Here is a 24,058-nt window from a genome sequence, read left to right on the forward strand (position 1 = left end):
GAAACAAGCATATATGCACATCGTGGAGAGGGCAATCTCTCCATGAGATCCAAATCTGTAAAGAGAGCTCTGGGAGTTAATGTCTTTGAATTTCTGTTTTAGTCCACTCCACTTTCAACAGCTTTTTTTTAACATGCGGTGCCTGTCTCATTAGCAGTTCAGGGGAATTAGCCTTCAACATCTAATGACCTAGTTCCCAAATTTGCAGCAGCTTCAGAAGTTTCTAGAATGCCCCAAAGCAGTGTTTCTCAAAGTGTGGTTAATTAGAATTACCTGATCCATCTTACACCTTGGGAATCAGTTCCCTTGTGGGTGAGGTCCTGGCATTCACATATAAAACACTTCCCTTTGCTCAGGTTCTGAAGTAGAGCTGCAAAGCCAGGACCAAGCCCACCTCAAGAGGGTATAGAGCTCTCTTCACGCATAGAGTGTGAACAGTCTTCAAGGCTTCCTGTTTTCTTTTATAATGAATGAGAATTTTGCCTCCTGTTCCGTAAATACATCCAGGATAATTTTAATATTTAAAATCAATTACATTAATCTAATACAGAATAAATTTGACCCTCTACCGAGATTGTGTGCTTTGGGGTGAGACTGCTTAGTTTGTAATCTTGGTGTCATGAATTGCTAATTGTAATGACCTGGGGCAAGTTACTTAACTTCTTTGTGCCTTGTCTAAAAATGGAGATAGTCCTAATACCTACTTTTTAAGGTTGTTGTGAGGATTAAATCAAATATTACACAGAAAATGCTTAGATCCATGTACAGTAATTAAGCAGTCAAGTGTCTGTTTATAATAATGATGCTGCTGTTACTGTTCTGAGGGTCCACATCACCGGGAGTATGACCACCCCAGTTATAGAAACTATTCCTTTCAGATTGACAAGACATCGCACTCCTTGGTGATACAGCCAGGCCACAGGCTTATAAAAAGGCCTTTTGTGGTCCATAAGAAGCCCAAACAGAAGCACTGAGAAAATGCTTTGCCATAACAGATATTCTCAGGTCACACCCTAGTTTTATTTTAGTTGTTTGAGGTTGTTGTGTGAAGCGTGACTGCTCAAGCTGTCAAAATCTGTCACAGGTGGGAGGGAGGTGCTTCTTTAGAAAATGTCAGAGAATCCACCAAGTTGCTTTAACCAGTAAGTGTTTTTCATTCAATCTGCACTTCCCCCCCCCCCCCTTATTCTTGTTTAATAAGAGAGGGGGCTAAATTGCACTTTTCCTTTGTAAAGTATACATCTCAAATTCATTTCCCCTGTTAACTTACTTATTTTTGAAACATTGAGAAATCTCAAGTTATATTTGTTTCTTGAAGAAAGTTCAGGAAGTGAAGCTTGCTCGCAGTCACAGAAGGAGAAAATCACCTATGGTTTCCCTTCCAGCTCTCACCACGGCTCACCTGTTACCATGCTGCTTCTGTCTAGGGTAGTCAGGGATGGCAGAATGGCCAGAAGGGTCTTGGAGAGAAGGGCCACATTTCTGGGAGCCTCAGTGGCCCTTCTGTGCCTCAGCCTTACAGAGGGCAGCTCCACTTTGGGACAAGCCCTTGGCCACCCCCTTGTTTCCAGGGGTCCTCTCCGCCTTCAGAGCAGTTATGTGGAAGGCCAGCCGCTGGTTTCCAATGTGCTGTGAGTTCAGGCATTTGTGGCCTGGTTTTCTGTTGATTCTGCCTTCCTGACTTTGTGCTCATTTTTCACACAGCTAGGTGCTGAGGGTTCTTGGGCCTCTTTTCTCTATAGGAACTGGTACTGGCTCTCAGGGTGGATGGATGCTTACCTGTCTCATCCCTCTTCTCTCATTAAATGCAGCTAGGGAGGTTCTGCCTAGAAGGAGAACTCATTGGGTGAGGAAAACACTGCCTCAGGGTCATTGTTTTTTTTTGTTTTTGTTTTTTAAAAATTATTATTATTTTGACAGATTGAGCACAAGCAGGGGAAGTGGCAGCAGAGGGAGAGGGGAGAAGCAGGCTCCCCGCTGAGAAGGGAGTCCAATGTGGGGCTTGATACCAGGACTCTGGGATCCTGACCCCAGCCGAAGGCAGATGCTTAGCCTCCTGAGCCTTCCAGGCACCTCACCTCAGGGCTTTTTTTTTTTTTTTTTTTTAAAGAATGAAGGGTTTATTTATTTATTTTTTTAATTTTTATTTATTTATGATAGTCACAGAGAGAGAGAGAGAGAGGCAGAGACATAGGCAGAGGCAGAGGGAGAAGCAGGCTCCATGCACCGGGAGCCCGATGTGGGATTCGATCTCAGGTCTCCAGGATCGCGCCCTGGGCCAAAGGCAGGCGCGAAACCGCTGCGCCACCCAGGGATCCCAAGGGCTTTTTAAACATAATGCTTCCTTCTCCTTTTCCCAGAATAAGAGCTGTCAGTAAAATTTTAGTGCAGGACTGTTGAGATATATTTATTACTTTTGTGATGGACAAAGGAATTGTCAACTCTTCTCCTTATCGATCCTTTTCACCTCCTTGCAAATGGGAATTACAGGAAATCACAACTAGCTTAAAAGACCATTGGCTGATGGGAAGGATGGAATATGTAATCCCCATTCCCAGAAATAGGAGAATGGCTGAGCTGGTTGACCTTAGCATTTGGTGGTCAAGGGAGTGAAAGCATGGCTTGAAATAGTGTCACCATCTGGGAATTGAAACCCACATCTTCCTGCTCTCTAACTTCTTTGTTATCATGACCCCCTTTCTCTGATCCCCTCTTTTCTAGTCAGTAACCAGCCCCTGCCAATTCTTTCTTCTGTGGGTTTCTGCCACTACCATCCTGACCAGACCTCATCATCCTCTCTCACCAATTAGGTCTCTCTTGCCACATTCATCTCCCATGAACATTGTTCTTATCTCATGAGATTAGGTAAGAGAATGAAGACCTATATACATGGGAGGTGGAATTAACCATTCCTTTCCATGGTGGCAGTGCCCTTTGAGGGCAAGGACTAAGTATTCTGGTGCCCCTCGCATTGTAGGCTTTTAGTAAATACTTTTTCACTTGGCTTAGGTTGTGTTTCTTGCTCAAGAACATTCATGGCTCTCACTACCTACTCATACAAAGTGGAATTTCTCTGCCTGTTTTTCATGGATGTACAGACTGGCTTTACTCTAAGTATTCAGTTGGATACTTAATACTCTGTAGAATAACTGGAGCCTACAAGGTAATAGATACTAGGGAAGCCCTAAGAATTGTCCTGTGCCCTAGAGGATTTCAAATGGGATTTTTTTCTTTCTGTTTTTCCCTGATTCATGGCCTCTCTCCCTCTCCTTTCCCCGACTCCTCTTACTTCAGCCCCCCAGCCCAAGAAATTCCTTCTTTTTCCATGCTTATTTAGCTCTCCAGGCTTTCAGGTCAGATCTCTTCCTTTTTCATTCCTCCTTCCCTCCCCCCCCAGCTTTTTTTAATTGATTGGTTGATTTTTAGAGAGAGTGTGCCTGTGTGGGAGAGGTAGAAGGAGAGAAACAGACTCCCCACGGACTGCGGAGCCCCATGTGGAGCTCTGGGCTCCATCTCATGATCCTGTGATTTTGTACTGAGCCGAAGTCAAGAGTTGGACACAACCGAGCCACCCAGGCGCCCCTTCTTTCCTTCCTTCCTCTTAAGGTCCTGTTTGTCTTGGTTCAGACCCTTTCTGTTTTTTTGTTTGTTTTCATTATTTTGTCCTTAGGTTACAAATTGCTGCTTGTTCTTCCTTATTTTCTAATTCATACCTCACGATTTATCATTTTATTACACCCACGTGGAATACTGAAATAGATACTCCTGCCTTACTGTGTGCGTTGATTGTTTGATGTCTGGGTTTGCAGCCTCCCTTGAAGGTTCCAGGTGGGCTGGGGCCTGTGCCTTCTGTGCATTTTGCAAGCTGTGTATAGAGGACTGACAGAAAATAATGCTACATAGGGTAGACATAGGTGACCCATTAGAGGTGAAAGGTGATCTGACAGTGCTTTGAGAGTGTAATTCCTTGCAGAATTCTGCATGGTCTGGAGGCCCGAAGACCATCCAGGAGTTGTTCAAGTGCTCTGGAAACCAGGATCTAAGAAAGAATGGAAAGGGCAGAAGGGTCAGGCCTGTCCCTGAAGAGTTTACCTCATTCTGAGATTCTCTTGAAATCCTGGTTCACGTGGAAAATATGCTCATACTAGAAGGTCACTAGGGTTCTTGGGGAATTGTGAGGCCAGATGCCTGTGTAGTGAATCTTTCTAAAAGGAGGGTGAAAGGTGCTTGGCCATAGGGAAGCTTATAGCTTAAGGTAACAGACCTATTGGACTCAGAATTTGATTTATTTGTTAATGGCATCTGTATTGATTCCTCTGGGACATTAGGAGGGTGTGAATGTATTCTGCAAATACAAGCATTTTCTTTCTTTGTTGCTGATGGGGCTTATAGCTTTTGTTGCATTTTTTTCTTCTAACAGTAGAATCTTACATGAAATTAAAAGCAGTGTCTTCCTTTTCTAACTTCAGAATTTTAAGCATCATGCTGACTCTCTCCTCAGTCTGCCTTTTATTTCTCAGACCCACCTAGGACAATGAAACAGGTTAATAACTAATAATGGCTGTGGGCTGGGACCAGTTTTAGCCAGCTGAATTCCCTGTAATCTGGTTTAAGTCTATGGGGGCACATCTAAACTTACTGGAATTGTAGGTAGGAAGTATGGTTGCAAAGGCAAAGCCATTTAATTGTAGCTTATGTGAAAATAAAACCAGCTTGAATTTTCTTCTCACAAACTTTCTCTGAAACACCTCTTTAGATCTTTTATTTTTGGCAAATGGGTTTCGAGGTGGCAGCCTCATTACTGTTGGATGGAGGGTTATAATAAGCCAGTGGGTGATTTCCCAGAATCCTGAGCTTTTGAAAAATGCTATTCCTTTTGGAAAGTAATAAGTGCAGAAGCCAGGCTGTCTCTCTCCGATTTATTCCTTTTGTCTATCCTGTTTTCAGCTAGTAAATACTGTGGTCTCCGTCTGCCTAAAAACAATGGCTTACATTTACTTAAATTTCTGTAGCAGTTGGTAATGAAGTTTAGCACTTTGATGATGATGGTGATGATGATGGGCACTCAGTAGCAGATACACTGATTGAGTTGTGAGCCAGTTCTTTCCAAGTCTCCCGGGAAGAAAATTACTAACTCACTTTATATGTGAAGGTCATGGTGTTGAGTAGAGGAAAAAACAGCCTTGGAGTATAGAGAAATCATCTGCCCAAAGGTTATACTTTAGAGAAGTACTTTGAACAAAGTTGTGTGTTTTCCATTTGGATTGGGTATGTTGTTTTTTTATTTTTTGAGAACACTTTTTACAATGGTATAATGGTTCCTCTGGAACTCATAGCAGGATTCTTTTTCTGCCCTCTCCTGTATTTACAGCTGCTTTTTCCCTAGGGGAGCATTCATCTGTTTTAAAAAGCAGAGAGAGAAAACAAGAAGTTCTCTCAGTGATGTTTGAAAATGAACTGCATTTGTCTTTCAGGAAGGCAAGTTCTTAAGGGTTGCTGTTTGGATGAAAGAAAAGGAAGTCTGGCTACAGTGTTACCCCCCAACACACACCACACACGCACTCCTCCACCCAGAGGTTCCTTGTGGCAGATATGAAGGAGTTTAGGTCGCAAGGTCCCCATTATGGTCCTTTTGTTGTATTAGAGCAAACATTGCTCTTCAGCCCTGAGTAAGTCCGTTTTTCTTGCAGGCCCCTTCCTTGCCCAGAATATCCATGTCTAGGGTCCTGAGCTGGCACTGGCACCCAAGGCCAGGATTGTACTTGAATGTGAGGTCACAGGTGGTGTCCAAGGACATTGGGACAGGTAAGAATTCTGATCTCGAGGATGTTTTCATCATATTGATGCTTCATGGCCTTGGAGCTGAAGTTTGCCAGGCATTTACATGAGGTTAGTAAATGGGCTTAACTCTAGTGCCCCTTAGCTGCTTTCCACAGTTTTCACCAGCTAGCTGGTCTATGGCATGCAGTTTTGTTTTGTTATCAGAGGAGGAGGAATTCTGCTTTGCAGCTGAGTAACTGCCTTCTATTTAGATTCTATAGAGGGTTACACTTGAAAAGCTAATGAGTACTTCCACACTGCATACACTGATCCAGAGTGGGTGGGTGGCAGGCTGAAGGCTGGGGGACCTTCCTAGAGCACGTGCTATTGAAGGCAGATACTAAGATGACACTAAGGGCAGCTGTGCCTTGAAGTTTTAGTGGCTTGGCTCCCTGGATGCCGGCCCATCCCCCAAGGCTAGGCCAACAGGGAGGCCTTCAGCTTCCCTGAAATGACTGCTTCTCACAGCTCAGTTTAGTGCGAATCAGCCAGAGGAGGGGTGGGCTTCTTGGGGAAAGGGTAGGAGAGTTTTTTTGTTTAAGATTTTGTTTATTTATTCATGAAAGAGAGAGAGAGGCAGAGACAAAGGCAGAGAGAGAAGCAGGCTCCATGCAGGGAGCCCGATGTGGGACTCGATCCTTGGACTCTAGGATCATTCCCTGGGCCGAAGGAAGGTGCTCAACCGCTGAGCCACTCAGGCCTCCCAAGGGTAGGAGAGTCTTAATTAAGCTTGCATGGTTTGGCAGTCATTCAGACTTATCTCCCGTTTCTGTGTTAACTGATAGTCTCCTCCAGTTTTCTGAATGACCCTCCTTCATTTTCAAAGGAGGCCAATTTTTTGTTAAATGTCCCCTCAAAACACTCCACAAAAAACGACACCTGTCTTGATTGTTGATGTGCATGCCCTCAGCCTCTTTCCAGTAGAGGCAAGTAGCCACTCTTGCTTTTTCATGAATTGTTCCTGCCATGTTGGAGTTCCTGGAGGCTGATGCTGCTGAACTTCCTCATGGATGTGAGCTGAGCCTTGGGTCCCCCTGAATGCACAGAGCACAGTGGGGAAGAGTGCTGGGGCTGGCATTAGGGAGCACAGTGTTTGGATTCTGATTGAAGAATATTTGAGGGAACTCTGCTTAAGTGAAGAGATAGGAGAACTGAGTTCTGGTTCAGCCACCAATAAGCAGTGTCCCTGAGCAAGTCATGGCCCCTTTCTGGACCTCAGCTCTCCTCCTAAAATGGATAGATTGGACTTTACAAGATGACCCCGAGGCCCCAAGTTCCTTCAGATAATAATGTGTTAGGATCCCCATGAATGTGCTTCTGGTCAGGGTGACCAGAGGCCAAAAAGGCAGAAAAACTTGTGCTTCCCAGTTCTCTTTTGCCTCCAGGCTTTGGCACATGCTGTTCCTCTCCCTGGAATGCCCCTTCCTACAGTCAGTGTCAGTTTAGACTGCTGCTTGCCCCCATACTGGCGGGGGTGCCCCTCCTCATATTGCCATATCACTCTGTGCTCAGCACTTACCCCACTGTGTTAATGTCTGTTTCTTTGTGTTTCATGAGGGCAGAGATTGTCTGTTCTCACCACCGAATGCCCTGTTGGCTCTTGTGGGCCTGCAGTGTGATGTGTACACACAAATGTTGAATGATTAAATGACCCCTCCTAGGCCAACATGCCCAGCGTACCCAGGGAGATGTTTCCCACCTTACCAAGCCCTCTTTCTGATTTGTGTGTGGATACAGGAGAACCTTGGATAATGCTGAGAGTTGTTTTCAAGGTTCATCTCAGTGTGGCAAAGCATTGAGTGATGTTGCCACCACACCCTGGGGGTGCTCTTTCTAGGTGTTGCTTTGACCTGGAATGGGTCTGGACTTTGCCCTGCTCTTCCTCATCTGCAGCCCTGAGGGAGGGGTAGGCAGGCGCGTGCAGATTGCTGTGGCTGCCAGCTGCCTGGGTCTGGGCCATCTGCTGCTAGTGACAGTGGGTAGGGCAAGAGGTGAGCAGCAACCTAATCTCTTTCACTGCACAGACTAGTCAGCAGAGTCCAGCCCCGCTTCACCCCACATTTTGTCTTCTCTTCCAGTGCTCTGTTATGCTGCTCTTCATTGAGGTCTTGTTTTTGTTCCAATTGCTGCACCCCACCACTCTGCTAGGAGAACCCTTGCTGTGTTTTTGTTTACTCTGCGTGTATGTCTTGCCCTTTAGCATGAGCCCCCAAGAATCTTTATGTAATGTAAGACAGCAGCAGCAAAAGAAAAAAGCAAAAAAAGCAAAAAACAAACTCTAGAAATGAAACATTGGACCCCTGTCGGTCTCTGTTCAGATGTAAATGATGAGATTCTTTCCATTAGAGTTTATACCTTTGGGTTCACCACCCGGTTTTCTATCCCTTCTCCCAGGGAATCTTTGAACAGCAGGGGTGGGCTGAGTCACTTACAAAAGCTCTGATTTTGCTTGTGTTTCTGGCCTTGTGTGGACATAGGAAAGAAGCAGGGAGGAAGTAAACCTATCCCTGTCACTGTTGATGACTCTGGGTTTGGAGGTTTTTGAACTGGGGTCTGTATGTGTGTACGCATGTGTACAAGCTGTGCCAAGAGGTGGGGTTAGGGAGGAATGTAGACAGTCTTAAGGTCATCTTTACCAAGTGAAGAGGTGCCAATGCAGAGAACAGGAGGGCAGCATACCTTAAACTGGGACTTCTCAAACTTTAACAAGCATAGGAATCACCTGCGGACTTTTATTACGATGCAGATTATGATTGAGGAGATCAGGGATGGAGGCTGAGATTCCTCTCGAGTTTGTAATAAGCTCCCAGCTGATTGCCAGTGCTGCTGTTCAGTGACCCATAGTTTGAATAGTAAGTCGTCGTCGTCGTTGTCCTCCTCCTCCTCCTCCTTCTCCTTCTCCTCTTCACACTGATTAAAAAGATTGACCTGGGGAGGGCAGGAGGGAGGCTAGTGAAGGACTAAATATTTTAAACTTGAGGGCCTGGGCTGGCCTTTCAGTCAGTATTTGCAGAGCCCTTTCCCATGTCTTTTCCTTGTGCCTGAGTTCCTGGCTTCTCTGGAGCTCTCCTTGGCCCAGTTTGGGCTAACTCATTCTTAATGCGATTGGTTTCCACAATATAAGAACCTCTGTCCTTCAGAGGGTGGATGTGCATACTCACAGTAAGACTGGATCTTTCCCCTTTCTCTTTGGCTTACTGTAAATAGATAAGACCAAACCTAGTGTTTCAAATAGAACTTTAGAACTGGAGGAACTCTTCCTCTATTTTACTGAGGAGGAAACAGGCCCAGAAGAGTTTTGTGACATGTTCAGAATTAGCTAGTGGCAGAGCTCCAGTTAAAAGCCAGATGTCTGAACTACTAAGCTCCTCTCTCTGAGGGACTCTGAGCCCAAGTTAGGGACTATGGGAGGATCAAAGTGTTGTTCTGCAGACAGTGTTAGGACAAGAGACTTTCTAGTGGTGTGAGACTTTTACACTACATGCGCAGGTAAGGTAGATCTATTGGCATCTGCTACAGCTCAGCATTCATTCACTTATGCCAGGGTTCTCAACTGCAGCATTGTTGAGATTTTGGGCTAAATAATTCTTTGTTACGAATTCTTTGGTTTTTAAAAAAATTTTTGTGAAACCTTTAGTGGCCTCCCTGGTGTCTACCCACTAGATGTCAGTAGCACCCCTCCCCCCAAGTTATAACAATAAAAAACGCCTCTAGATATTATCAGATATCCTGGGAGGGGGCTAAAATCCCCCCCCCGCCCCCCCCCCCCCCAGTTTAGAACCTCTAGTTCAGGCAACAAGTATTTTGGGAAGGAAGGTCCCTCTTGGGTACCTATGCTGGGTTTTTTTTTTTTTTTTTTTTTTAAGATTTTATTTATTCATGAAGAACACAGAGATGCAGAGGGAGAAGCAGGCTCTCTGCTGGGGAGTCCAGTGTGGGACTTCATCCCAGGACCCTGGGATCAGGACCTGAGCCAAAGGCAGATGCTCAACCACTGAACCATCCAAGTTCCTCTATGCTGGGTTTTTTTTTTTTTTTTTAAATTTTTATTTATTTATGATAGTCACAGAGAGAGAGAGGCAGAGACATAGGCAGAGGGAGAAGCAGGCTCCATGCACCGAGAGCCCGACGTGGGATTCGATCCCGAGTCTCCAGGATCGCGCCCTGGGCCAAAGGCAGGCGCCAAACCACTGCACCACCCAGGGATCCCTATGCTGGGTTTTTTTATGTGGTGTTTTTTAAGTGTATGTTGGTCTCAGGGTTACAAAGAAAGCATAAAGCAGATGAGGCCCCGGCCTTTCTAGGCACTTACAGTTTAGTGGGGAGGCCAGACCAGCCAATGCATGGGACAGATAAGTTGCCATCTTAATGGTCCCGCCAGGATGCAGAGCTGCAGGCTGGACTCTGAAGAATGTGGTACCAGCCCAGAATCTCCAGAGATTCTGCTGCCCTGGGCTGGATTGCATGGCTAAGAATTGAATAACTCTCATTCATATCTTTAGTTATTGTTACTACTTCTGCATAAGCAGCGCTCTTCCATTCTGAAAAAACATTTCATCTGAATCTGTAGAGACCAGTCAGGCACATTAACCAGCAGGTATGTATAACTTGAAGGCAGTACTCCTACTCAGGCCTGATGCTGGTAGGGCTAACTCATTCCTTAATGAGATTTACTTTTAATTTCTAACTTGATTTTCTTTTCCGATGGGATGAATCCTCTGATAGACCTTGCTTTGTCTCTTTACCACTGTGTTAAGCAATATTGACATAAGACTGCATAAGAACTACAGTCTGTAATGCTCTGAATACATTGGTATAAAACATGGTTAAGTGCCCCTCTGTGTGAACCTAAGAGTCTTTACCTCTTTTCATTCTTCATAGGCTACTGTACTTACAAGTGTTTTTAAGGCCACTGAGCACCTCCTTTCCCCATCTTATGCTCACCAGAGGCCTCCATGAAAAATGTTACTCCAGAGCACAAAAAGCATTAGTGATGGGAACTTCATAGTTCTTGTCAATTTTTCCTTAACCAGGGCCAGACTATTTTTTTCCCCAGTATTTTCAACATGATGCTCCATTGCCTCCTGGGTTGCATTATGGGATGCCTGGGTGGCTCAGCGGTTGAGTGTCTGCCTTTGGCTCAGGGTGTGATCCCAGGGTCCCAGGATGGAGTCCCATATCAGGCTTCCTGCATGGAGCCTGTTGCATTATTTCTAATAATAAACCTGCTGTAATCCTTTGCTCTTCAGTATGCAGTATGTCTCTCCTTCCCCTCTACCTGCTATGGCTGCTTTTAACATTTTCTCTATCACTGATTTCCAGCATCTTGATTATGATGTGCCTTGTGTTTTCTTTTTGTCTTTCTTCTTGGAGTATGATGAGCTCTTGGATTTGTGGGTTTATAGTTTTCATCAAATTTGAAAAGTTTTCTGCCATTATTTCTTGAAAATTTTTTTGTGTCTACCTACCCCACCCCAAAATACACACACGCACACATGTTATTTGTATGTATAATATATATGTACATATATGTATATTAGGCTGCATGATAGTGTCTCACTACTGACTGATGTTTTCTGTATATCATTTTGGATAGTTTTTGCTGTGTTTACAAGTTCATGAATTTCTTCTTCTATAGTGTCTAATCTGTTAATCCCATCCTATATATTTTTCCTTAAGATATTTGTATTTTTCCTTCTAGAAGTTTATTTGGATCTTTTTATCTCTTCCAGTTCTTTCCTTGTTGTGTCATGCCTTCCTCTTCTCTCTTGAATACATGGAGTATATTTAAATAGAAGTTTTAACATCCTTGTCTACTAATTCTATCATTGGATCAATTTTGTGCCTGTTTCTATTTGATTATTCTTCTAGTTATGGTCATATTTTTCTGCCTCTTTGCAGTCCTGTTTATTATTATTATTATTATTATTATTATTATTATTATTTGAAGCAAGACATAGTTTTATTTTTCTGGGTGCTGAAGCTGTGTTCCTTTCAGTACTTTTGGGCTTTGTTTTCGGAAGCAGTTCAGCCACTCGGAATTTGATCCTTTTCATTTCAAGGCTTGCTTTCTAGCTTTGTTAGGGTGGGTCCAGAACAGTCTGTAGTCTAGGACTGGAATGGTCCCACTACTAAGGCCAAATCCTTCTGAAGATTCCATCTGATACCCTGTGTATTAGGAGATTTTTCCACTTTGGCTAATAGGAACATGAATATTTCTGGCTGTGAACTCTGAGAATTATGCCACTTCTTTCCATTCATTCTTTTCCCCAGCATTGTGAATTTTCCTTGCACTATGCACAGATGAGTACTCAGCCAAAGATTTAAGGAGATCTCTCTACAGATCTCTGAGGCTTTTTCTCTTTGTGGCTGCTTCTTTTCAGTTATTTTGTCCTATCAATTCTAGCCACATTGGTCTCCCCCAATTCCCAGCTCTGTCTCTTTGACTCCGTGAGATCGTTGAACTCTTTCAGGTTTCTCCTCTCTGCTGTGTCTGGAGACTCCTCAGAGTTAGTAGGGCACCAGTAGGGTTCACTGCATTTCCCTTTATTCAAGGATCACTGCCCTGTGCTGCCTATTGTTGAATATCTGAAAACTATTATTTCATATATTATATAGAGCTTTTTGCTGTTTAGGGAGAGAGAGTAAATCTAGTCCATTATTCCATCATGACTGGAGGTGGAAGTCCTTTGGCATGTCACCTCAGACCAACTTTTAACCTTGGATGTCTTTTTCCTCCTGTGTTTGCTTGTTGAAAAATGGATCCATTGAGAGGAATTTTGAGGATTCAGTCAGATTCGGGTCATGTCATTTTGCCACACATTAATTGAACGCCTACATCCAAAAGAATAGTATGGTTAAGTAACATGCTATATACATGGTATAATCTGTCATTTTGCCTGTATTTTAGTGCTGCACTTTCTGGCAGAAAGCTGGGGGTGTGCTTCCAGGTGTTATCCTGACATGAACATGCACATATATATATACACACACACTGAGTCTCCTCCTTGCACCTCCTGACCATGTTCCCATTTAACCTGGGCAGCTAACTGAACTAATAGACACAGTTGATGAACAAATAGCTGGGGCCTAGCTGCCTGTGCACGAATTAGGTCCAGGTAGCCTTGTGTGGGGAAGGGAAGAGCATTAACTCTCTATGTGCAGTGCCCTTTCCACCTTACCTAGTCTTACTCTGTGCCAGATACTATATTAAACTCTCCAAAAATGTGTGAATCATGGACTCTGAAATTCTGTGAAACAGGTATTGTTATCCCTGTGTTATACATGACAAAACAGAGGCTTATAGCAGTTAAAACAGTATACCTAGGACCTGTAAGAAGCAAGAGGCAGAATCAGGATTTGAAGTCCCTTTTGTGTAACTCTAAAACCTACATTGAATGATCTTGTAATTAACAGTTTCATTTCCCTCTTCTGGGTTCCAGCTTACTTCCGTGTTTTGTCTTTGACATTTTGGCTATATATCACCCATGTATTTTCACTTTCTACCTCATATTGTAGTTATTTGTATATGTGTCTTATCTCCCCCAGTAGACTATAATCTCTTTTATGACATATGCTTTTCTCCATCTTTGTACCTTTCATGGCATCTAGAATATGTAGGGGCCCAATTTAGGTGCTGACTGAGGTCAGTAAATTCTATAAGGAAGATATTTGTTAGGAATGAGTCCAGGTGCCTTGTCTGGAAGGAAATACCAGATTCCCTTATTAATTTATGATGTCTCTTTCTCATCTGCTGTGTTTATCATAATTCCCCTTAACATCTTCTGGGATGTAACTTGGGCTTTCTGAAGTTCTTTGATTGGTACTTCTACCTGAACTTTGATTAATTTGAGGTTCCTTTTAGAGTCTGTGTTTGGAGATTTAAGAGAATATCTGTTGTGAATTAGATTCCTTTCTTTTCAGGTCCTGATTTAGAGCCCTACATCTGGAGAACCAGAGGTATGATTGGAACTAGAACTGGATCTTGCAGGCCTTGGTGGAGAGTAGAGGTGGAGGCAGTGGCGTAGGACTAATCAAAGGGGAAGGAACAATAAGCAAGTTCCTGTTTCTTGTTTTTGCTTGGGGCCTTACAGTCCAACCTTGACAACATACAGGAAGTTTGAGTAATTTGTGAGGGAGAGGACAGGAAGAGTCATGGTTTGGTTATAGATTCAGAGGCTTCTTGGAATTTACACAAGATGGAGGAGAACATTTGGAACCAGAAGACGATGTCTTGTTTGGCTTAAGTGCATACTTCATTGGGGCTGTTAAGCTTCAGGAGATGGAGGTGAGGAACATGCTCCTGGAACCCTGAGCCTGAACCAAACCTCAAGGGAAAATACTCAGGTAGACCTTTGAGTAGAAAGGAGGAAAATGGCAGGTAGTGGGACCATGTTTATGGAGAATCTTAAGGCCTGAGAGACACAAGGAAAGGTCACTTCTGGCCCTGCTACTAGGTTGACTGTTTCTTCCCACTCAGGAATCTTAGAGATGTAGCAGTTTTGGGGTAGGGGTAATGGGATGGAGAGGTAATGGGATGGAGAGGCTTTTTTTTTTTAAGATTTTATTTATTTATTTGACATAGAGAAGGGAGGAGAGAGAGAGAGAGAGCGCGTGCGCACAAGCTGGGAGGGTAGCAGACAGAGGGAGAGGGAAAAGCAGCCCAAGGCAGGGCTCAACTCCAGGACCCTGGGATCATGACCCCAGCCGAAGGTAGACGCTTAACTGACTGAGCCATCCAGGTGCCCCTGGAGAGGCTGTTTTGCTGGTGTTGAACACTAAGAAAACAGGCAGCTCTTTGATATTCATCTCCAGCTTCTCCCTAGCTTTGGCCAACCACAGCATTACGGGAGTGTCAGTTCAGAGAGACTCTCCAAACTATCTGGGCAGTTCAGGAATCTTAGTAAAATCCTTGGGTTAACTGAGAAGGCATGGCTTATAAGATACAAATTCCTTCTAGCCATCCTCCAGTCTTTCTTCTCCCCTTTTTTCAACTCCTTGCCCCCGATGGTTTTGCCTTCATTGTGTCCACTTCCTCACTTTGGATTCATGTTAAAATCCATATGATCTGCTCTTACCACTCAAATGAAACTGTTCTTGATGAGGTCACTAAGGATTTCATGACCAGATCAGCCTTCATCTTACTGGACCTTCACTGCCAACTCCCTCTATATCCTCCTTGACTATCTCTGTCCCTTCCTTGGCATCTCTGATGCACAGTCCCTAGTTTCTTCATACTTTTAGCAGTATTTTCCATGGGCTTTCCTTAACAATGCTCCTTTTAAAAGTTATTGCTCTTCCCAGGATTCTGTCCTGACTTCCTTCTCTTCCCACTCAGCTCTCTTGGGTGAGTCCATCTATTGTGCATGGTTTCAACTCATCACTCATAAGCTGCTAACTCCAAGCTTAAAGTGCTCTGTGGAATTTCATACTCATTTCTTATGCAGGCGCTGTGCTAATTTTCTCTGGATTGTTCCAAAGTTAGTATATGTGCTGCTGAAGTGAGCACCGTACTCATTTCTAATTTGCCTGCTAGACCTTTCTACCTGAATGTCCTTGAAGTAACTACAATTCAACATGTCCAAGAATAATCTGAACTTAGTTGATTACATTCTTCACTAAAATCTGCTTGTCCACCTGTGTTCTTTCTCTCCTTTGGTAGCTTTCACCAATCACCCTGTAACTTAAGCCAAAAGCCTCAGCACCACCCTCTACTGTTCTCACTCCATCCTGTTACTTCTTGGCATCTTCTATGGCATTTGGCACGTCATGGACACCAAGTAAATACATAAGAGGAAAAGTGTATTAATTTCATTTGAATTTAATTATGGTTTAGCTAGCACTTTGGCCTTGATAAAGCTAAATAACTCTGGTTACACTAACTTTTGGGAAGGACATTTGACTTTTGGCCGTATTCAAATTATGTTAAGGAGAAGACACTTTTTAATTTTAAACAGGAACACTTTGTGGAGGGATTAGTCATTATTAGAAATGAGTGGATTGGGTTGGCTACTGAGCTGTTTTTCAGGGCTGCTCTAAGGAGCTTCTGACAGTTAAAGATGAGGTGGGTGAAATCAGATTGTGTTGGCCTAAGAGGGCATTATCCTTGGTGTTCATGGGAGTAGAGCCAGTGTGTCATAGGTGTACTTATTACCACATGCTATTGGTTTAATGCAGAAATAGGTAAGACATTTCCAGTGGGGAGGGTAATATGGCCCCTTTTACTCACTGATGGATTTATTAATTGTATTCTAGTGTTTGTGACATAAATGCTGAGGATGTGTAACTGTCATGTTTTGCCAAGTTTATTTTCTTCCTTTCCATCCAGACCCTTAAGAAAAGGAGACAGTGACTTAAAATCATAGAATTTTGGAGCCAGAGAAGCTCTTCAGGTAGTGGTCATCTAGCTCAACCCTTATATATTCAGAAAATAGTGATAATAATAATAATGATAGGTGGTAATAATTTCAATATCTACTTATGTTTGACAGCTCACTAAGTGCCAGGTGTTATGTTAAGTGCTTTGCATGCATTTCTTTGTATAATACTTTTAGCCATGAGGTAGCTATTATTGGCACTATTTTATAGATGAGGAAACTGAGGTCCAAAACGATTGGATAACTTCATTGGAGTTAAGTATGCTGAAGCAGCTATTGTGCAGAAAGATGCAGCATCTTGCTTGCTCAAGGTCAAGTTTTCCAGTTAGAAGCAGAACATGAGTAGAATCCAGATCTCCTGACCCTGATCGCAGCATATATTTTAGTTTTGAGCTGAGAATTCATTCTTTGTGGTCATTTGTGTCTCATTTCTCACTCAGTCCCTTTTAATTTTAGTGAAATTAAATGAAGTAGAGGAAAGGGTGGTTTAGAGTTGGGGTTTTGGTGAGTTTTTTAAAGTTTATTTTTAAATAGGCAGCCTTCCCAGACTGACTGGGAATGTAGCAGAAGGCCTGAGAACCAGGAAGTGACACAGACCTGTTTATATCATCCCATTGGGGGCCTTTGGGAAGTGATCCACAGAAATGGTAAAAAGTAAACATAACTGCATCGGCCAGTTCTCTTGGGTTTGCTATTTTTGACCTGGAGGAGGTGTTTCTTACACAGTTTTGGGTACTTTGGAAACCAAAATCTAGCACCTAAACATCTTGATTGAAGGTATATAGATATTTATTTCTCATTACCAGACAGAGCTTTCGGTGGGCCTGGCAGACAAAATTACCACTTTTTTTATCCTTCTTTCTCTCTCCCTCTGCCATCCTTTTGGTGAATTGCTTTCCATTTCCTTTTCTTTCTTTATAATTAGCACTATGCATGCAAATCTGTCCTGAGAGCTCCCTAGGTAAATGCATGATCTTCAAGGTCCAGTTCAACTTTTCACTTCCCCCCAATCCCACTCAGAAGTCTTTATTCCTATCTCTGCATTCTCATAACACTTTTAAAAGAAACAACCCTTTTATTGGACCCTTGTAACTTTCACAATGTTATATATAGATAAGCCTATAATTCCTCTCACATAGATTGTGAATTCCCTGAGAGTAGGGAATTCATGTCTGTGCTACACTTCATCTCTGTGATCACCCAAGCCTTGCACTGAAGACAGCCAGTAAATATTTGCTGTATTGCAGTATAGTCACTGCAAACACAGAGCCCTAAGAAATCAGATTTAGCAAATCAGCTTCCCAGACTTTATTTGCCCAGTGGGTATTGAAGCCTGCTCCACTCAGCTCTGATGGGAACCAAGCCAGAGGTGTGTGATGACACATAGATATATCTCTGGAGTCTAGAAACCAATTATAGCCCCTTCTACCAAGCACGTGTTTTGCTACCTGGCCAAAACTTCAGGATTTATGCCCCTTTCCCCTCCTGTTTTATGTCTGCTATGACTTTGATATCTTGTATTTCCTATACACATTATGTCTTTTGGGGTTATCTCTTTTCCCCTTTCAGTGAATAAGTAAATGTTGAGCACTTTGGGGTGTAGAAAGAGGCAGAGTTGGTGGTCTCTACAGGAATTTACTACCTGCAGTAAATGCAGCCTACAACAACAGTTAAGTAACTGTGAGTAGGCCCTAGGGAGGGATATGATTGGTTGTCCCATTCTTGGTCCCAGCTTTGAAACTTTGAGTTCAGAAGGGCCTTCCATGCTTGTGGGCTGAATTGATGAGTTTACTCAGAAGAGATGCAACTAAACTTGACCTTGTATTTGGAAAACAGAAGTGCAGGGAGCCTTTTGAAGTAGGAAAGCAGGAGGAGAATAGATTTTGGCCCCTTAGATTTCATTTATCTGTAAAAAGGGGGGTAATGGCCCCTATTTAATGAGGTAGAGTGAGTGAGTGAGTGTGTGTGTGTGTGTGTGTGTGTATGTAACAAATATGTAAGCTCTGTGCCTCATCCTTCCATACATGTTCAGAGTAGAAAGCCTCCCAGGTCCCCTTTTCACAAATACTGCCTTACTATAGTCACATACATGATTATTTAATTTGAGGGAAGGAAATGTTCCTTAAAAAATATATTTTTAGACCTTCATGGAGGAGAACCTTGGCGGTTCACTTGTTTAACCTGTTGGCTGTTCTACCCTTTAAACTAAGTGTGTTTTGAGCCTAGTTTTAGGGCATACGTTTCCAGCCCACCTGAAACAGTGCCCTTTGGGAATTCAGTGGACGCTCAATCATGGCCTGTTAGAGCAGGAAGGGGCCTTAGCCGACGACTAATTTGAGTGCCCATTCTCCCTTACCCCATTCTGCGTCCTTCACGTTTATCTCATTTCCCCCTCACAACTACCCAATGAAGTGGGTATTGTGTATCCAGTTTATAGATAGGAACTGAAAATAATTTGCCCTAGACTACTCGACTAATAATATCCGAGCAGAGCAGAGATTCTGGCCCAGTCTGTTAGAATCTTTCCACGATACCAGCCTCTTTGAGAAATATTTAGTTGAACTGTTTGATTTTACTGATGAGGAAAGAGGCATAGGGAGGTGGTGTGATTTGTCCTAGTTCAGCCCATTAGTTATTGGTGAAGCTGGGACTAGAGAAGTGGTTTCCTGCTTCAGGGCTGGAAATTTACAGCCTGAGCCAAGTTCCTGCTCACAGCCACTCTGCCTTCCCTCTCCTTTTTTTCTGTCCTGTGTCAAGTCTGTGTTTTGTTCTCTTCTGTCCTTCTCTCTTGTGTCTTTTCTCTTTCTCTCTGGGCCCCTATAGCTCTGCAGTGATCTGTGTGTGCACGCACACGCACTCACACACAGGCTGGGGTTTTTTGTTAGACATTTGTTATTTTTGGAAAGCCCTTTAGGAACGCTGTGTACGGATGGCCTATACAAATGTGCTGATGGATTGATTAAGCTCTAAATGGAAAAGTGGAGTTTCCTGAGTTTGCTGCAGTACAGAAGGAGATGGATGCTAAGTGGGTCTTCGGAGACGAAGGGAGAGAGGACTGCTCATACAGAACAAAGAGGATGGATTTAACATTTCTTCCTTCTAGTTAGAACTTTTGTTGACTTATGTTTTCAGAGGAAATATTTCTGGGCCCCTCCTATTCCCTAGAAGACATTCCAGATTCCTTAGAACTGAAAGGGCATTTGGGGATCATCCAGGCCCACCCTGAGGACCAGGAAGAATAATTGACTTGCCTGAGGTCAGTCCACTGTTGGTTGGTGGAGCTGGGACTTAGAGCTGTCCTGTGCATTTAGATCCATGCTGCAATCATCCTGCTCTTAGGTTCTGGAATAGATGTTGGAGACGGCTAAAGAGAGGCTTAGGGATGGGGTGGGGGTAGTGTGTCTGTTAGTGTCCCTGCTGTCTGAAGCCTGAGGAATACAGTAGGGGTAAAGCGTGACAACAGGAGGGTGTGGGGAGCAGTTCTGGGGAAACCAGACAAAGATACAAAGAATATCAAAGCAATTTTAAAAAAACCTCTAACACCTACCCTACTCTGGCTTAGGTGGTTTATGAGGAAAGCTGAGGATTATTTTGGGATTTCTAGGAGGTGAATTTTAACGAGAGTTTGACTTTGTGTCTTTCGGACTTTGGAGCTGGACATAAAAAGAAAATGGATGAAGTAATATTCTGGCTGGCAAGGATCTCCAAGCCCAGTAGCAGACTTTGTGCCTACTGAACCCCTTATGTTAGTGGCACAAAAGAAGGGGGAAGATGTAGAGGTTAGCAAGATTGGAAGGAGTCATGAGGGGGAATAAAGGAAACTGAAGACATCTAGAAGTAACTTCCTTTTTTTTTCATTTTGGAGGGAACAGTGGGAGGCATTAAGATCTGATAAACGTTTAGATATCTTTTGCTGCTGTGGCCCAGCTATTTCAGGATGAGTGGGAGGGAAGTAGAGGAGACATAGAAGGGAAGAAAGGGAGCAATAAGGGAGGCCTTCTTGGTATGTTAGCCACTTCTCTTATCACACCCTTTGGGGGACTTTGGACTTCACAGAGTTAGGACTTCTTACACTTTCCAGTTAAAGGTAATTAACTGGTTAAATTCTGATCACATTTCATGAACTGTTCTCTGTCATCCCCCATCACATAGCAGCATTGGGGTTGGTGATGATGGATAATCAAAGAAACAAACATTCTTGTTGTAGACTTTCCACTGCCACCATCCCCTTTCTGAACTAGGTCTGAGCCAAGAAAAGGGTTTATGTTTGTATAACCCATCCAGTTCATTGTCTTAACTAACAGAGAGATGGGTCGTGGTTTAGGAAATAATCTGTCCTGAAAATTACATGTAGATTGAGGCTGATCTCTTAGAACTGTAGAGAAACCCACTTAGCACCTGGGAGCCACGTTTGACAGTCAAGACTCCTGTCTCCACAGAGGAGAGTTCAGTAGAGTGTGACATGACCCTGCTACTTCCGCAGGACTGTGACATTTCTTTCTTTCTTTTTTTTTTTTTTTTTTAAGATTTTATTTATTTATTCATGAGAGGCAGAGACACAGCCAGAGAGAGAAGCAGGCTCCATGCAGGGAGCCCGATGTGGGACTTGATTCCAGGTCTCCAGGATCACGCCCTGGTCCAAAGGCAGGAGCTCAACCACTGAGCCATCCAGGCGTCCCAGGACTGTGACATTTCTCCACAGAGGTAGGCCCCAGGGCAACCAGGCACATGGGCTGAGGCAGTCTGGGCCCTGAGCTGTCTCAGAGGCAGAGTGCCTTGGTTGTTTCATGGCTGCTTCCCCACCTGCTACTGTTGCTTCCCTAGTCTGTGAACCATTTTTGAAGGTGACTCCCAGAATACTTTTAATTTTTTCAGGCTCTTTAGTTAATCTGGAAGCATCTGTGGCAACAAAAAGCAAGCAAATCTTGTGGACTTTAGGCTTGTGTTACAGGTTGCCCTTTACTCCAGAAGTCTGTCGTGTTTTCATCATCATTTTTGATGAGCAGTTTCTCAGATAGCCCTCTGCTGTCTTAGCTCTGAGGCCAAGACTGTAGATAGAAGGACCCAAGTTTTGCCAGTTTACAAAGCTGTCCTTTGTATTTTGTCCTTTTTGAGCCTCAATGGAGAGTAGGGAGATATTTAAAGCAAACAACAGCCCCATTTTATAGATGAGGTAACAGAAGCCAAGGTGAGGTAAGTGGCTTCCCCATGATGAGAGTCATAGATCATCACAGAGGATTATTCTGAAAGGAAATGAGTGTCCATGATGTTCAGCAGAGCATTCACGCAGCTTTTAATGTTCAGAATTCACAGAGGTGGGAGAGACCAAACACTGACCTTGAGAGCCTGACATTCTGCCTCATGGGGTCTCTCTTTACCACATGCTATTGGGGCAGCAGCACTAGTCCCGAGAAAGAATATGGCAAGGATGAGTGTACATTTTCCATGACTCCTCCTCACCCTATATTTTAGAAAGGAAAGCAGGCTGATAGAGGAAGAGATCTATTTTACACAGACAGAGAAGCTTGGATGTTGTGGAGAATTTTGTGGCTGGGAGAGGCCTTGAGCCTTTTTTAGATGGGAAACAGATGCCAGGGAGCCTTCATGACCAGCCAGCTGTTTGGTGGCAGAGAGGGGACTGACTTGCAGTCCCCAGACCCTTTCCTCTCCTCTTTTTTTTTTTTTTTTTAATTTTTTATTTATTTATGATAGTCACACAGAGAGAGAGAGGCAGAGACATAGGCAGAGGGAGAAGCAGGCTCCATGCACCAGGAGCCCAACGTGGGATTCAATCCTGGTTCTCCAGGATCACGCCCCGGGCCAAAGGCAGGCGCTAAACCGCTGCGCCACCCAGGGATCCCTCCTCTCCTCTTTACCTCTTAAGTTTATTTTTTTATTTTAAAGATTTATTTATTCATGATAGACATAGAAAGGAGGCAGAGACACAGGAGGAGGGAGAAGCAGGCTCCATGCCAGGAGCCCGATGCGGGACTCAATCCCTGGACTCCAGGATCGCGCCCTGGGCCAAAGGCAGGCACCAAACCGCTGAGCCATCCAGGGATCCCTACCTCTTAAGTTTAAATGTTATATGCCTTGTGAGGGTGGATGAGTGCCAGCTTTGAACATGAAGCTTAGCTCCAGGCTCCTCTTTAATCATAATTTTTCCAAAATTTTTTGTGGTAGAATACATATAAAATGAAATTGATCATCTTAACCAATTTTTAAGTGTGCAGTTCAGTGGCATGAGTGCATTCACATTGTTGTACAACCATCACCACCATTTATTTATCCATCTCCAGAATTCTTCATCTGGCAAAACTCAAAGTCTGTACTTACTAATGAACACTAACTCCCTATTCCTTCCTCCCCCAGCCCCTGACAATCAGCACCTACTTTCTCTCTGGAGAAGAAAGGTACCAAAGGAATACTCAAGTGAAATGGATTCTTCTTCTTTCTTCTTCCTTCTTTCTTTGTGTTTTTGTGCATTTCTCTAGGGGTAATTAATATCTAGTTTATTTATTCTGAAGTGTTTTTCTTTTTACTTGGTCTGAAGTCACAATTCAGGTTTTATTTTATTTTTTAATTCTGTGTTCAAAGCAGATACCTTCTTAAAATGATAAGATGTATATAGGTGACCCTTTCTCCACAGTAGGTGGATTCTCCCATTATGAGCAATACCCTAAGGTTGTGAGGCTTCCCTTTTCTCTGTAGTACTTCTGAAGTGCTAACTCTTGGTTGCATGCAAACACTACACTGCCCTCTATTTATCTTTTCTCTTGATGGGAATAATGACAATGGGGGCTTTGCAAAGAAGAGAGAAAAGATGTGTGCATTTTCTTCCTAATTCTATACTGGCTCCTCCCCACAGTGTTCATGAGTTTGGTAAACGTTTGTTCCCTGCCTGTCAGGTGCCAGGCTGTCTTTTCTCTTAAGTAAGTCACAGTCCCTGCCTTCAAGGAATGTTGAGTTTGGTGAGGTGAGACAAATAAACATGTAGGTATATTAACCTATTAGAGGTATACTCCTAGCAGGGTGCTCAAGACACTTTGGGACTCAGGAGGGAGTTAGTCCTACTGGATTTGGGTGTAGTGTGAGGTGTCAGAAAAGAATTCCTCCAGGAGATGACTCTTGTGCTGAGCCCTGAAAGTGCCTGTATTCCTGGCAGGAGAAGGAATCACTTTTATTTAAATATCAGTTTGTTGAAAGAAGAGGCAGGCGGTTTAGAGGAAAACCTTGCTATATTAATTTTATTTTACATTTTATCTATTTTAATAGGTAATACATATACAATGTACAAGACTCAGGAGATTAAGAGGGAATACAAACAGTGAAAAATGAATTCTTTTCCTGTTAACCACTTACCTCTCCTTGCTGAAGGCAGTTGTTAGCTGATTTCTTGTGCATCATTCCAGAGATTTTCAGGGCATATAGGTGTGTGTATGTGTATCCTCCTTAAAAATACATGCATACACACAAATGATTTTCTCCATATGCTAATTTTGGAAGTCATTGCATATATGAGTACAGACTGACCTGCCTAGTTCTTCGCAAACCAATGCATAATATTCCATTACGTGTGTGTATGACAACTTGTTTAACTCATCTCACTTCAATCTTTTGCCAGTACAAAGAATACAGTGAACATCTTGCATCTACATCATTGCTCATGTGACTTCTGAGGATAGGTTCTAAAAGCAGAATTGATGGGTTAGAGAATGTGTTCATTTTAGCGACAGATGTCAAATTGCTCTCAAAAGAACTCCACATTAATTATAAAATACTAAATTTAAGGTCCTTTACCAGTTGGTGCCCCCTACGCTGACCCCAAAATCCTCTCCAGAGTGATCTTCCTAAATGGATTT

General features: G+C 43.2%; 1 protein-coding gene and 1 non-coding gene across 4 annotated transcripts in view; one reads left to right on the plus strand and one right to left on the minus strand.

Annotated features, from left to right (window-relative positions):
- The window catches only part of SUSD6 (sushi domain containing 6), a 97,538-nt gene that overhangs the window by 18,281 nt on the left and 55,199 nt on the right, over positions 1–24,058 (plus strand). Inside the window, exon 1 of one of the 3 annotated variants that reach the window (XM_077909769.1) lies at positions 20,737–20,900. The exons of the other annotated variants lie outside the window; for them this stretch is intronic. The gene's annotated coding sequence lies outside the window, so the exon portion shown is untranslated. Of the gene's footprint in view, positions 1–20,736; positions 20,901–24,058 lie in introns of those variants that run through there. 3 annotated transcript variants of the gene reach the window in all.
- On the minus strand, positions 15,221–15,328 carry LOC144321395 (U6 spliceosomal RNA). The gene has a single exon (XR_013387057.1). It is a non-coding gene; the product is annotated as a U6 spliceosomal RNA (small nuclear RNA).

This window comes from Canis aureus, chromosome 9, assembly GCF_053574225.1.
Source record: "Canis aureus isolate CA01 chromosome 9, VMU_Caureus_v.1.0, whole genome shotgun sequence".
Lineage (NCBI taxonomy): Eukaryota > Metazoa > Chordata > Mammalia > Carnivora > Canidae > Canis > Canis aureus.